Source organism: Chiloscyllium punctatum, chromosome 12 (genome assembly GCF_047496795.1).
Source record: "Chiloscyllium punctatum isolate Juve2018m chromosome 12, sChiPun1.3, whole genome shotgun sequence".
NCBI classification, from domain to species: Eukaryota; Metazoa; Chordata; class Chondrichthyes; order Orectolobiformes; family Hemiscylliidae; genus Chiloscyllium; species Chiloscyllium punctatum.
Genome location: NC_092750.1, coordinates 714,897 through 727,887, shown reverse-complemented (window position 1 = coordinate 727,887; position 12,991 = coordinate 714,897). Strand labels below are relative to the sequence as shown.

At 42.1% G+C, this 12,991-nt stretch overlaps 1 protein-coding gene across 5 annotated transcripts in view; it reads left to right on the top strand.

Moving 5' to 3' along the window:
* Positions 1–12,991, top strand: part of LOC140483535 (6-phosphofructo-2-kinase/fructose-2,6-bisphosphatase 4) — a 181,090-nt gene that overhangs the window by 39,487 nt on the left and 128,612 nt on the right. The window contains exon 1 of one of the 5 annotated variants that reach the window (XM_072581711.1): positions 5,701–5,716. The exons of 3 other annotated variants lie outside the window; for them this stretch is intronic. The gene's annotated coding sequence lies outside the window, so the exon portion shown is untranslated. Of the gene's footprint in view, positions 1–5,700; positions 5,717–9,252; positions 9,372–12,991 lie in introns of those variants that run through there. One more of the 5 variants, XM_072581709.1, reaches the window with a different exon arrangement.

The window sequence follows — 12,991 nt, the reverse complement described above, 5'->3', positions numbered from 1 at the left end:
ACAATTTCCCCTTCATAAAGCAGTGGTGACTCAGTTTTTTTTAAGTGCATTATTAACCAGGGAAGAGAGGGACCGTCCAAGTGGGTCTGGGGAGGGGCCGAGGAGCTGAGGACCAGTCTGGGTCCTGTAGAAGGAGCTGAGATTAGGGCTAAAGCTGAATTGATAATTTACTCAGCTCTAAAGAAGAGAAATTGTTTCAATCTCCACAGATGGTGCCAGACCTGCTGACTTTCTCAAGCATTATCTGTTTTGATTATTCTTTTGTTCTGTCTTGATTATTGGTAGTTCCTGCTTTGCTTATTCCTGATGAAGGGCTTTTGCCCAAAACGTCAATTTTACTACTCCTCGGATGCTGCCTGAACTGCTGTGCTCTTCCAGCACCACTAATCCAGAACCTGCTTTGCTTATGTCAGTGGAAAGGGAAGAACACACGCTATGTTCCTGGAATAGTGGGCAAACGTATGAAGATAGAATTGTGAAAGAATTGTGGAATGCAGAAGAGGGTGGAGGAGGAGGAAGAGCATTGAGAGAAATGCTGCTGCTGTGCATTGTTTGATTCAAAGGTGGAATGTTTCTCAGTGCAGTTTGGAAATGTTTCATTCTTGCAGTCAGACTCGGTTAAACCTGTTTTCCCTGTGTGCTTGTCACATCCTCAGACAGCACTTTACAGTCAGAGCCCTACTTTCAATTTAAGGTCGGGTTCACCAGGAGGTTGCCTGGATTTGAATGTATTACCTTTAAGGAGATGTTAGACAAACTTTGATTGTTTTTGCGAGAGTGTCGAAAGCTAAGGCTGACCTGATAGAAATACATGACATTCTGAGAGGCACGGATAGTCGGAGTCTCTTTCCCAGGGTGGAAATGACAAATACTAGGGTAGTACATGTTTAAGATGAATTAGGGGGAAAGTTTGAAGGAGATATGCGAGGCATGGGTTTTACCCAGAGGGTTGTTGGTGCCTGGTAGCTGCCAGGGGAGGTGATAGAGACAGAAATGATAGCAACGTTTAGCTTGTCCTATGATACAAGACTAATGTAATTTACAGGATCGCATGAAAAGCCTGCACGAAACACTATATAGGACAAACAGTTAGACAACTAGCAATCCTCATCCATGAACACCAACTAGCCACTAAATGCCGTGACCAGCTGTCTCTAGTAGCCACACACACAGATGACAGGGACCACAACTTCAACTGGGACAATGATCATTGGACAAACCAAACAGAGGACAGCCAGAAAAATCCTAGAAGCATGGCACTCATCCATGGAGTCTATTAATAAGCATACAGACCTGGACCCAATATACCGGCCACTACATCGAACAATCAGAACAGGCAACTGGAAGCAGCAAGAATGGAACCAAATAAATTCCGAAGAGACAGTACAGCAGCGCTTCACAGGAGGCTCCAAAGCCCTGATGATGTCACCGAGACAGGGGACAAAACATCTGCAAATCAACTTCCCAACTCGGCAAACAAACACACAAGCAGCACCTGAGCTACAAACCTTAAATAATCAACTAATACTGCTAACATTTAATCTCTAAAAGCCTTAAAATGAAATACCTACTTTTGTAACATTAACATGAATGTTTATGGAAAATACAATAAGTTAATAGCTTTGGTGATAATTGCTATGAAATTATAATGTGTTTGTTTGTTAGTTTTCCATCAATCAGTGAGACTGACATTTTATTCTCCCAGGTTGTTACCAGAAGCCATTTCTAGCTGATGTTATGTAAACTGCGAATTCCTGATTCTGTTCTTCAATCAATTCAGGAGACTGAAGGAATTTCCTTCAAGAGGGAGATGGGAAAGTGATCTCACTATCACATAACTCAAGTTATCATGTGGTCTGTTTATCTTTAATTCATTAGTTCTGTAGATTTATACTGGCTCCCCAATAAGCAATGTACACAATTCTCCATTTTCAAATCCATCTCTCATCTCGCTTCCTCCCCAACCTTCCGAGTTCTCTGTGCTCCTTCAGTCTTGGCCAGTTGAACATTCCTGAGGCTGTGCCACCTGGGCCCCAAGCTTTGGAATTCCCTCCCCAAGCCTTTTCCTCTTCTGTTACATTTTTTTGTCCAAGCTGTGTTAATCCGGTATAATACCCTCTTGTGTGACTCAGTGCTATATCGAGCTCACTCAAAACTTGTACTCTAGCAGGTTGTGGACACTAATTCTTGCATTACCAAGTTACTCTGCAGCAGCCTGTGGTTTAAACACCTGATGCAATTACTTTGGTTTTATTTGCCTGGCATTGTGGAATGTGTGCAGCTAGTTTGGAAAACCTGGGATACAAGTACTATTTAAAACATTGTCAGGAAACCAGGTAATTGGACTTGTGAAAATGCTGCTTATATCAAGAATGACATTTAACTATGGGGTTAGTCATGGGTTAATTTAGCACTATTGGAAATTAAGGGAGGGTCAGATTCACGCAATTAATCATGATTTCAAAATAAGGAAGAACAAGTGGGTATGAAATCCTGAGGAAACAGGAAGTACAAAGGAGAGGACATCTGATTCTGTATCAGTGAAACCAAGACAAGGTGGTGACAGAGGGATACTGTTAGTTTGCGGTAAGAATGTTTGTCGGGAGCTGAGTTTATTCAATGTGTGACATGATGGATCCACACAGAGGAGCAGAAAACACTAAACAGTTTCTAATGGCAATGGTCACATAGAATGTACAACAGTACAGCACAGGAGGAGACTCTTCAGCCCACCATGTCTGTACTGACCATAATGTTATTCTAAACTAATCTATCTTCCTGCATATAATCCATATCCTATTCCCTGTCTATTTGTGTGTCTGTTTAAATGCCTCTTAACCATCTACTCTCTGTCTGCTGTGGACAAGCCAATTTTGTGTCCAACTTACCAACTCACTGTGGATCCCATGTGAATCAATCTTCTGGACCAGGCAACCATGAAGGACCTTGTCAAATGCTTTAGTAAAGTCCATGAGAACAACATCCACTGCCTTACCCTCATCAATCATCTTCGTCACTTCCTCAATAAATGCAATTAAATTTGTGAGACAAGACCTCCCCGCACAAAGCCACACTGGCTGCCCCTGCTAAGTCCATTCTTTTCCAAATATGAATAAATCCTGTCCCTAAGAAGCAGTTCAGAGCTTGAAGATTCATTTCCAGATGTTTTGTTACCCTACTAGGTAACATCTTCAGTAGGCCTCCAGGCGGAGCACTGCTGATAATTCCTGCTTTCTACTTATATCTTTGGGTTGGTGATGTCATTTCTTGTGGTGATGTCATTTCTTGTGGTGATGTCATTTCTTGTTCTTTTTCTCAGGGGGTGGTAGATGGGGTCTAACTCTGGTGGATATACCGGGAGGCAGGACTAGAGTGATACCAGGTTAGCCCTTCCACTAGCACATCCAAAACCTGAGTGAAGTAGTTTATCCCAACTGTGTACAGCTGATATTAATATGATGGAGGAACAAATTACTGCAGATGCTGGAATCTGTACTGAAAACAACAAATGCTGGAAATCAGAGTGGGTCAGGCAGCATCCATTGAGAGTGGGCAAGCTAATGTTTCAAGTCTAGATGACTCGTCATCCTTCTCAGCACGTTAGCTTGCTCTCTCTCCATTAATATAGAAACAAAAAACGTAGAGGATAGGAGCAGGAGGAGGCCATTTTGCTGATCATCCAACTCAATAGCCTAATCCTGCTTTCTCCCCATAACTTTTGATATCATTTACCCCGAGTGCTGTGTCTAGTCGTTTGTTGAATACATGTATCAACTATTCCTGTGCTAATGAATTCCACAGACTCATCACTCTTTGGGTGAAGGAATATCTTCTCATCCCATCTTAAATGGTCCACCCAGTATCCTCAGACTATGACCCCTGATTTTGGACACACTCCCCATTGAGAACATTCTCTCTGTGCCTACCCTATCTAGTCATAGCGATGTATAGCATGGAAATAGACCCTTTGGTCCAACTTGTCCATGCCGACCAGATATTTTAACCTAATCTAGTCCCATTTACCAGCATTAAGCCCATATCCCTCTAAACCCTTTCTATTCATATACCTGTCCAGAGACCTTTTAACTGTTGTAATTGTACTAACCTCCACCACTTCCTCTGGCAGCTCATTCCATACATGCACCACCCTCTGTGTGAAAATGTTGCCCCTTAGGTCCCTTTTAAATTTTTTCCCTCTCACCCTAAACCTATGCCCTGTAGTACTGGATTTCCCAGGGAAAAGACCTTGTTTATTTACCCTATCCATTCCCCTCATGATTTTATAAACCTCTATAAGGTCACCCCTCAGTCTGAGATATGCCCAGAAAACAGCCCTAGCCTGTTCAGCCCCTCCCAATAGCTCAAATCCTCCGACCCTGGCAACATCCTTGTAAATCTGTTCTGAACCCTTTCAAGTTTCACAACATCCTTCTTATACAAGAGAGACCAGAATTGAATGCACTATTCCAAAACTACAGGAATACAGATAGACTCTAACCTCACACCTTTCCTGCATTGTCTGAGCTGAGATGCCATCTTTTTTTAATATAACCTTAAGCTATCTCAGGAACGTGACTTGAAAGAAGTTCTGGGATTTACATATTAATGAATCAAAACCTGTATCTCCATTCTAAGTGATTAAAGAATTCATAGCAATCTAGGTTTGTTCAATATATCGCATCAGTGTATGACACGTTGATCCTTTGCTTTCAATTCTATGTCCTATGATTCTGCCCCACTAGCTACCTAGTAAAGGAGCAGCGTTCTGAAAGCTTGTACTTCCAAATAAACTATTGGACTATAAACTGGTGCTGTGTAATTTTTAACTTTGAAGTATGGAGGCACAGAAGGGCACTCTGTGGTCATGCTTTGTTTCTAGGATCCTCCAATCATTTGCGTTGTTCAGATTTTGCATGTGGGCCATGGCAGTGTTTCTTGTAATTCTTCTTTACTCTGCACTATTCTGAGATAAGCATCTGAAAAAGTGAAATGCAAATCTCCAGGGAACAGGCAGAGGAGCGGAACTAGCTGATCTGTTCTTGCAGAGAGTCCACATGGTATGATGGGCTGAATAGTTCACTACATTTAACAGTATTGTAATATAGTGGCTTCAGACTTCAGTTCTTAGCATATCCCTTATTCATTGCCACCAAAATGTCTAAACCCTGCAATCACAGTCAATTGGGACCAAACTGAAACACGACACACCAAGCTGCAAAGCCCATTTACAACATGCACTTTCCTCTTCTCCAGCTGCACAACTTCTGGAAGCGAAATGTCCTGCAGCAATGTGATGATCAACAAGGGAAAACAGGCAGGTGTCCAGTTAAATCAACTGTCAGAGACTCTGCCACCAAACAGTCAATTGTGACCTAGTGTTGGAGATCATGACTGTAGATTTGGTTTTGTTAAATCTTGCTGCAAGGCTTTCTTCTGAAGGGTTCTCGGCCAGTCAGCTCTTCCTGCAGCTGACTGACTGCATGAGCAGGATTCCTAAAGTATGTTGGAAGAAACCATCAGATCTCCACAGAGCTGGTGGCTACCTGCTGCAGTGAAATAGAATATGTGCCTTTTGCCTCTGTGTGTTGGAAGATGAATCCTAGATTTAGATTTAGATTAATTGTCACATATTTATAAAAATTGTGAAAAGTGTTTTTTGTGTTTTACACAGAAGTGTCGCCATGCTCCAGAGTCATCTTGAAACACTGAATATAATGTAAGATTTTACTGCAATAGAATTCACCGTTCTCTCTCTTTCTTCTTACCCTCCGCTGCTGATCCAACTGCTGTTTGCTATTGGCTAGGGTCTCAGTTATGGGCTCCAGGGATTCGGTTACGGATCTGCCTCCCCCCACTGTCGTGCTACCACAACCTCTGCAACTGAGCTGCAGCCATGGTCCTGGTCTTATCCCTCCTGTTCCCGCTCCTCCAGGCGCTGCTGCTGGTTGTTGGCTGCCAGAGTCCTGTCTCTGGGCTCCTACACCGATGATGCTGCAGCCTCTGTGACTACCATGCCTGAGACAGAATTGGCCATGGGCTTGTAGTTGCATGGGACCTAATCTCAATGTTGTCAAACTGGAGCCTGGGCTCAAGAATTGCTGTACTTGTGGAAAACCGAGGAAAGACCACAAACTAATGTTAATTGAAAATTGTGTGAGAAGGTGTGGATGCAGCTGACTGCGATTCAGGGTGCTGTCTCCATAGTATCCAGGAGCAGCTGAGCCCGGGCTCATGAGCCAAATACTGCTGACTCTATCACCAGCATCTTGAAATCCTCCGACTCTCTGGTAGGTTTGTTGTTGGAATCCTCTAATTAAATGAATTACTATGAGAGAGGAAAATCACTTGTCTGACACATGGATCTTGTTTTAAACACGATGTAGATAGTTGTTATCGTGCAATAAAAGTTAATGATTAACTTAATTAGTATTAACTTATGTTACATTAATATGATGGACATTGTTACAGAAACTAAAGGGGGTTAGTGTCCACCCATAGAGTCCTGCTGCACAGAGACAGGCCCTTTGTCCCAAACTGGTCCATGCTGACAAAAATGTCCATAAAAGCTAATCCCATTTTCCTGCACTTGGCCCATATCCTTCTAAATCTTTCCTATCCGCTGGCAGCTCATTCCATATGCGAACCACCCTCAGTGTAAAAAACATTGCCCCTCAGGTTTCCTATTATTCTTTTCCCTCTAACCTTAAGCTGATGCTCTGTAGTCCTCGATTCACCAACCCTGAGAAAAAGACTGAGTGCATTCATCCTATCCATGCATCTCGTGATCTTATACACCTCTATAAGGTCTCCCCCTCAATCTCCTATGCTGCAAAGGGAAAAATCCAATTTGTCCAACCTCTCCTTGAGACCCTCGACCCTTGAGTCTTGGCAACATCCTCTTGGATCTGAAGCTGTTTCTTCTCTATGACATTAACATAGCGCTGGAAAACACTCCCCAGTATTAACCCTTTCATTCCTTTACATCCTTCTACAATATATATTATCTAAATTTGATAGTTAATTGTAAAGTTTTTGTATTTAAAACATTAGTGGATTTTTCCATTATATTTCAAAAGCCCAGGGAGAGGCTGAACAGGCTGGAGCTGTTTTCCTTGGAGCATCAGGGGCTGAGGGGTGACCTTAGAAGTTTACAAAATTATGAGGGGCATGGATAGGATAAATAGGCAAAGTCTTTTCTCTGGGGTGGGGGAGTCCAGAACTAGAGGGCATAGGTTTAGGGTGAGAGGGGGAAGATATAAAAGAGACCTAAGGGGCAAATTTTTCACACAGAGGATGGTACGTGCTCTGCCAGAGGATGTGGTGGAGGGTGGTACAATTGCAGCATTTAAAAGGCATTTGGATGGGTATATGAATAGGAAGGGTTTGGAGGGATATGGGCCGGGTGCTGGCAGGTGAGACTAGATTGGGTTGGGATATCTTGTCGGCATGGACGGGTTGGACCAAAGGGTCTGTTTCCATGCTGTACATCTCTATGACTCTAAGTAATTAGTAGGCTAAGATTTGATTTATTTATTTCATTGAGATAAAACCATAAATTGAGCTGTTGTTTTCACTAGGAACAGGAGCTCCTTCATTGTAAGCGAACGGAGCTGATGAATTGGAGTATTTTGCAAAAATAAATAATGAGCAAAGGCAAACCTGTAAACTGGCAGATTCTTAACCAAGCAGTCCTTCCATACCTCTTTATTTGACAAAATTTACCTAATAGAAAGAAATTTAAGAATAGACTTATTAGCTACCAATCTTCTTGTCTACTTTTGGTGGTTTTACCTTCTCCCTAGGCCACTGACCTGCTTTATCAACATGACCATCCATTCTTTAATTAATCGCTCAGATGTTACAAGTACTAAATATGTGGAAAGTGATGGAAAAACCTCTTGGGATTAAACTCTTCCAGTTTCGATTGCTGATTATGACGATTTCTCCTGTGTTTAATTCACTTTCTCTCCAAACACTTTTTGATTCCTTGGCCTGATTCTGAACTTTAAAGGCCTCTGACTTCCTTTGGTGGGAAGGGAAGCTTTGGACGTTTGCAAATTCCACAACAATAATAATATTAAATCGGAGCTAGTGTAGCACAAGTTTAGTGATGCTGAGCAGCATTTGGTATGGTTAGAATATTCCACCTCATCTTGTTGTACACGCACTACTAGATCCCTATTTTGAACATTAATTGTTGTGTTTAAATGTCACTCCACCCCAACCTCTCCAGTATCAGACTCTGCACTCCAAGCTCTCTCTTTATCTGATGGGCTCTTTTATGTACTGTATTTCCTTATCTCGTCACTAACATCAGCATGGGTTCTCCCAACAAACTCTGCTTTTCTCCTGCACTTGTCCTTCCCACTGTCCAGGTTTTTAATTATCGTTATTCATGCCTACTTAATTATCAGCATGGACTGTTCTTGACACATTTAGAGACTTCTGTGAATGCAAATTGTTATGAACAGATGTTGAAGTTTGTAAAATTGTTATTTTGAAAAGATAAATAATGAGAGTTGGTTTTCCAATGTTTTGTAAACTGATGATTGGAGACAGAAACTCAGTGAGCCAGAATGTTAGAATATGTTTTAAAAAGTTTATTTCTTTGATGTTCTACATTGAAGTTGAGACAGTACCTCAATTAGATCTTGGATGGTATTTTGAAAGAAGCACGTGAAGTGTATTAGACAATGAGATTGGTGTGGACAGTTTCAGTTGTATTATCACAGAATCTTTCACAGAATGGCCTTCGATTATCCAGTAATTCAGACAATCCTTTGTGTACAGTCACGAGTTGAGAGTTGTCTTTGTGATTGATTGACTGCCCACTTATTGTATGATGAATATACCCAAAGATTTAAATAAGTTTTTAAAATAAGAAACTTTTACAAGCCTTGAGCTATTTTCATGCAAAATGCATTTATTTCTTTGCACGTGGATAGCTAGAATATTGGGAGCAATGAAACTTAGTGTTACAACTAACTATATGGTGTTCCTTTATTTTCAGGTTAAGTATTAATCTGCAGTTGTTATCCCTATGGTTAACCTTTGAAACAGTTTAACCTCCTCGTCAATTCCTTATTTAAAATTGATAAATAAATGAGCTGGACTGTTTGTGTACATTTTTATCACATGGCCCCACCTGGTGGGATAAGATGGTGTCTCTCCCAGCTCTCTAAAAAAGAATTTCAGTGACCTGCATGCTCTCACAGCGACCAGTAGGCTAAGTTTAAAATCGGGAATAGCCGAGGGAGGTTTCATGTTGAATCTGGGAATAATCCAGCCTGTTCTGTTGACTGGGACATGAGCTCCAATGATATATCCAGCGTTTGCTGACTGCAGGAGAAATAGCTGTGCTGGAGAACTCTGTGAGTATGAGATAATAACTAAGTCCGCTTCGTCACTGATTGTAGGGTGATGGGACAGTCGAATAAAAATTCTACTTATGTCTTTTGAAAATGGTTGAGCTATTTCTAAATTTGTCAGTTAGCATATTGGCAGTGACCACAGTTTATCCAAGGTTTTCTAATCTGAGGAACAAGAACAAAAGTAGAGAATTGGGAATGTTTGTAAAGTGGAGATATATTTTGGTCTTTATGCTATGATCCTAGTGGAGCTAAATTTAGCTTTTCAAAAGGGAGTTGCTGGCAGTTATTAGTTATGAGCACAAAGTTGACTACTGTGACCAGTTTCATTTTCAGAAATGGCCTCAAGTACTGAAAAGGAAGAAGAAAGAGTTGCATTTACATAACACCTTAATATTTCCCACTCAACAATTGCAACTAACATCAAATGGACTCTGCCGTGTGTGGTCAGTGGGTCAACACTAATCACGGAGTCAGTTGAGAGGGTCAGTGCTGAGGGAGTGCTGCACTGTCGGAGGGTCAGTGCTGAGGGAGTGCTGCACTGTCGGAGGGTCAGTGCTGAGGGAGTGCTGCACTGTCGGAGGGTCAGTGCTGAGGGAGTGCTGCACTGTCGGAGGGTCAGTGCTGAGGGAGTGCTGCACTGTCGGAGGGTCAGTGCTGAGGGAGTGCTGCACTGTCGGAGGGTCAGTGCTGAGGGAGTGCTGCACTGTCGGAGGGTCAGTGCTGAGGGAGTGCTGCACTGTCGGAGGGTCAGTGCTGAGGGAGTGCTGCACTGTCGGAGGGTCAGTGCTGAGGGAGTGCTGCACTATCGGAGGGTCAGTGCTGAGGGAGTGCTGCACTGTCGGAGGGTCAGTGCTGAGGGAGTGCTGCACTGTCGGAGGGTCAGTGCTGAGGGAGTGCTGCACTGTCAGAAGGTCAGTGCTGAGGGAGTGCTGCACTATCGGAGGGTCAGTATTTGTCACTTCATTGACTGTACAGTGTTCTGCAATTTCCTGAGGTTGGGAAAGCTGCTATTGAAGTATGACTTTTGCAGTTCCCTTTTTACACAAATTCCTTTGAGATGCAAAGACTGTTCTGCCATCAGACACATCTGCAGTTTCTGATTGTGCCCCAACAAATTCTCAAAAGTGAAACATGACTGAAACTGTTGACAAACCATGAGGTATTGAAAATCTCAATGGAATTTGTCAAAAATAAATTGAAAATCCTAATTGTGGACATTCACAGGTAGTGAAAAGATTATTGGCTGAAGTGCATTACAACGGTCTTAATATTCCTTCATAGGAAGAGGGCGTCACTGGCTGGGCCGGCATTTATGCATGCCCCTAGTTGCCCCCCCTTTGAAAAGTTGGTGGTGAGCTGCCTTCTTGAACTGCTGCAGTCAACAAGCTCTAGATTGATCCATAATGCCCTTGGGGAGGGAATTTCAAGAATTTGACCCATTGACAGTGAAGGAACGGTGGCATGTTTCCAAGTTAGGATGGTGAATGGCTTGGTTGTGAACTTGCAGAGGGTGGTGTTCCACATAATTGCTGCTCTTACACTCTGAGACGGAAGTGGTCATGGGTTTTGACGGTGCTGTCTGAGGATCTTTGGTAAATTTCTGCAATGCATCTTGTAGATGCTTTTGTCTGTTGTCCTTTGATTTGAGGATGAGGTCAATCTTTTAACTCGAGATGCTACCATGAGTTTCCATGTGATTGAACAGACTGATTCTCAAGTACCAGATCTTTGAGCATGTGAGATGCACTCAGATCTGAGGAGTAGGATTTGCTTCCTTTTCTTCTCCTGCCGGTATGTCTTATCATTAACATATTCAATCTCATAGAGCGATCCAGCTTGATGGATAAGTTGATGCTATTTCGAACAATTGTATCAAATCCCATTCTGGTCATAAAGATCATAAAAATCAAATCAATTTTGCTGTGTTTCTGGGAGAGTCTCTGAGTGTCATTTCCTTTCCTTACTGGAAACAACACCTGTTTGAGACAGAGTACACACTGCAGTGACCTCACTGATGGTGAAGGTAGGGGAAAGGGTTAATGCAAGTCTTTAAATAAAGAGAGTTTACAACAGCATCAGGAAGTGATGTAAGGTCACATGCCTAGGTGCTAGTTCTTTCTCACAGTTTAATGGCAGAGGTGAAGTTTTCACCTACATATATTTAGAGGCAGAGTCACTGAGCATAGCATCAGTTTGTTAAATAGGAGAGTAATTAATGGGAAAATTAAATAATATTTACCAACCTCTTTTCTGGAACTAAGCAGAAGGGGTTGGCGGGTCTGAGTGTTTAAGGTGATTGTCCTGATGGCGTTGGTTGTGAGCAGTTGGAGATGCAATTGTCTGCTAAAATCAAGGGTATTTTATCACCTTCTGACTTTTTGTCTCTAGATTGTGGGCTGACTCTGAGAAATCAGGAGGTGAGTGACTTCCCCAAAATTTCCAGTGTGTGACCTGACCTTGTCTCTATATAAAAAGAAACATTTTCTACAATATTTAGGCCTCCTGTTATGAGAATTCTGAATTTCAAACACTTCACTACCTGCAGAATGATGACTGATTATTTTAAAAATATGAGCAAGAGAATTTGTTTGTCCTAATGGTAGTTGAAATTCTCTGTGACTGGTCTCTGTGTGCGAGTCTCTATAGTGCTACTATTGCCCAATAGATTAGTTATTCAATGTCATGATTAAGTAGCTAAAAATAAAGAGGGTAGATTAGTCATTGGTGAATCTGGAATGATGCTCGACTGAGAGTAAACCTCCCTCCCAGCCTCTGTGATGATGGCTAAAGAATCCATGTATTTTAGAACCACAAATAAATAATTTCTGTTTGTGTTCCAATCCCAGTCATTACAGGTGACTCCACACTAGTCCAGGCAAATCACAGCTTCAGACTCCTGAACGTTGGGTACTTTTGCCCAGCTCTGTGTAGCCATGTATTTTGGAAAGAGTAAACAAAATCTCCTAGGAATTATTCCAAGCTGATGTTCGTTTGCATCAACAACACTGACAAGCTTATTTTTGGAAGAAAAGGTCACAGGGTCTTAAGGAATAGTTTCTGGGTCATCTGTACAATCTGCCAATTTAGTTGAGCTCTTTTTGTACGACAGTTGTTTCTTCTGCAGCTGGTACCATCACTACAGACTTTATGCAGTCACAGCTAATTATGTACTTCCATAGTGTAGAGTCATACAAGTGACTGTGGCAGCCAGTTTTCAGACATTGTTACAAAGACATGGAATATTTATTGCCTGTCCCTAGTTGCCCTTGAGAAGATGGTGGTGAGCCATTATCTTGAATTACTGCAGTCATGTGCTAAAGGTAGATGCACAGTGCCCTAAGGAAGGAATTTCTGGTGAATATTTGTGGTGCATTTTGTAGATAATACACACTGCTGCTATTGAGTATCAGTGATGAAGGGCATGGATACTTGTGGAGGTGCACCCATCCAGACCATTGGGCAGTATTTCTTTACATTCCTGACCTATGCCTTGTAGATGGTAAACAGGTTCTGGGGAGTCAGGAGGTGAGTTACTCAATGCAGTATTCCTAGCCTCTGATCCACTGTTGTAGTCACTGTATTTATATGGTGAGTTGACTTTCTGGTCAATGGTAAACCTA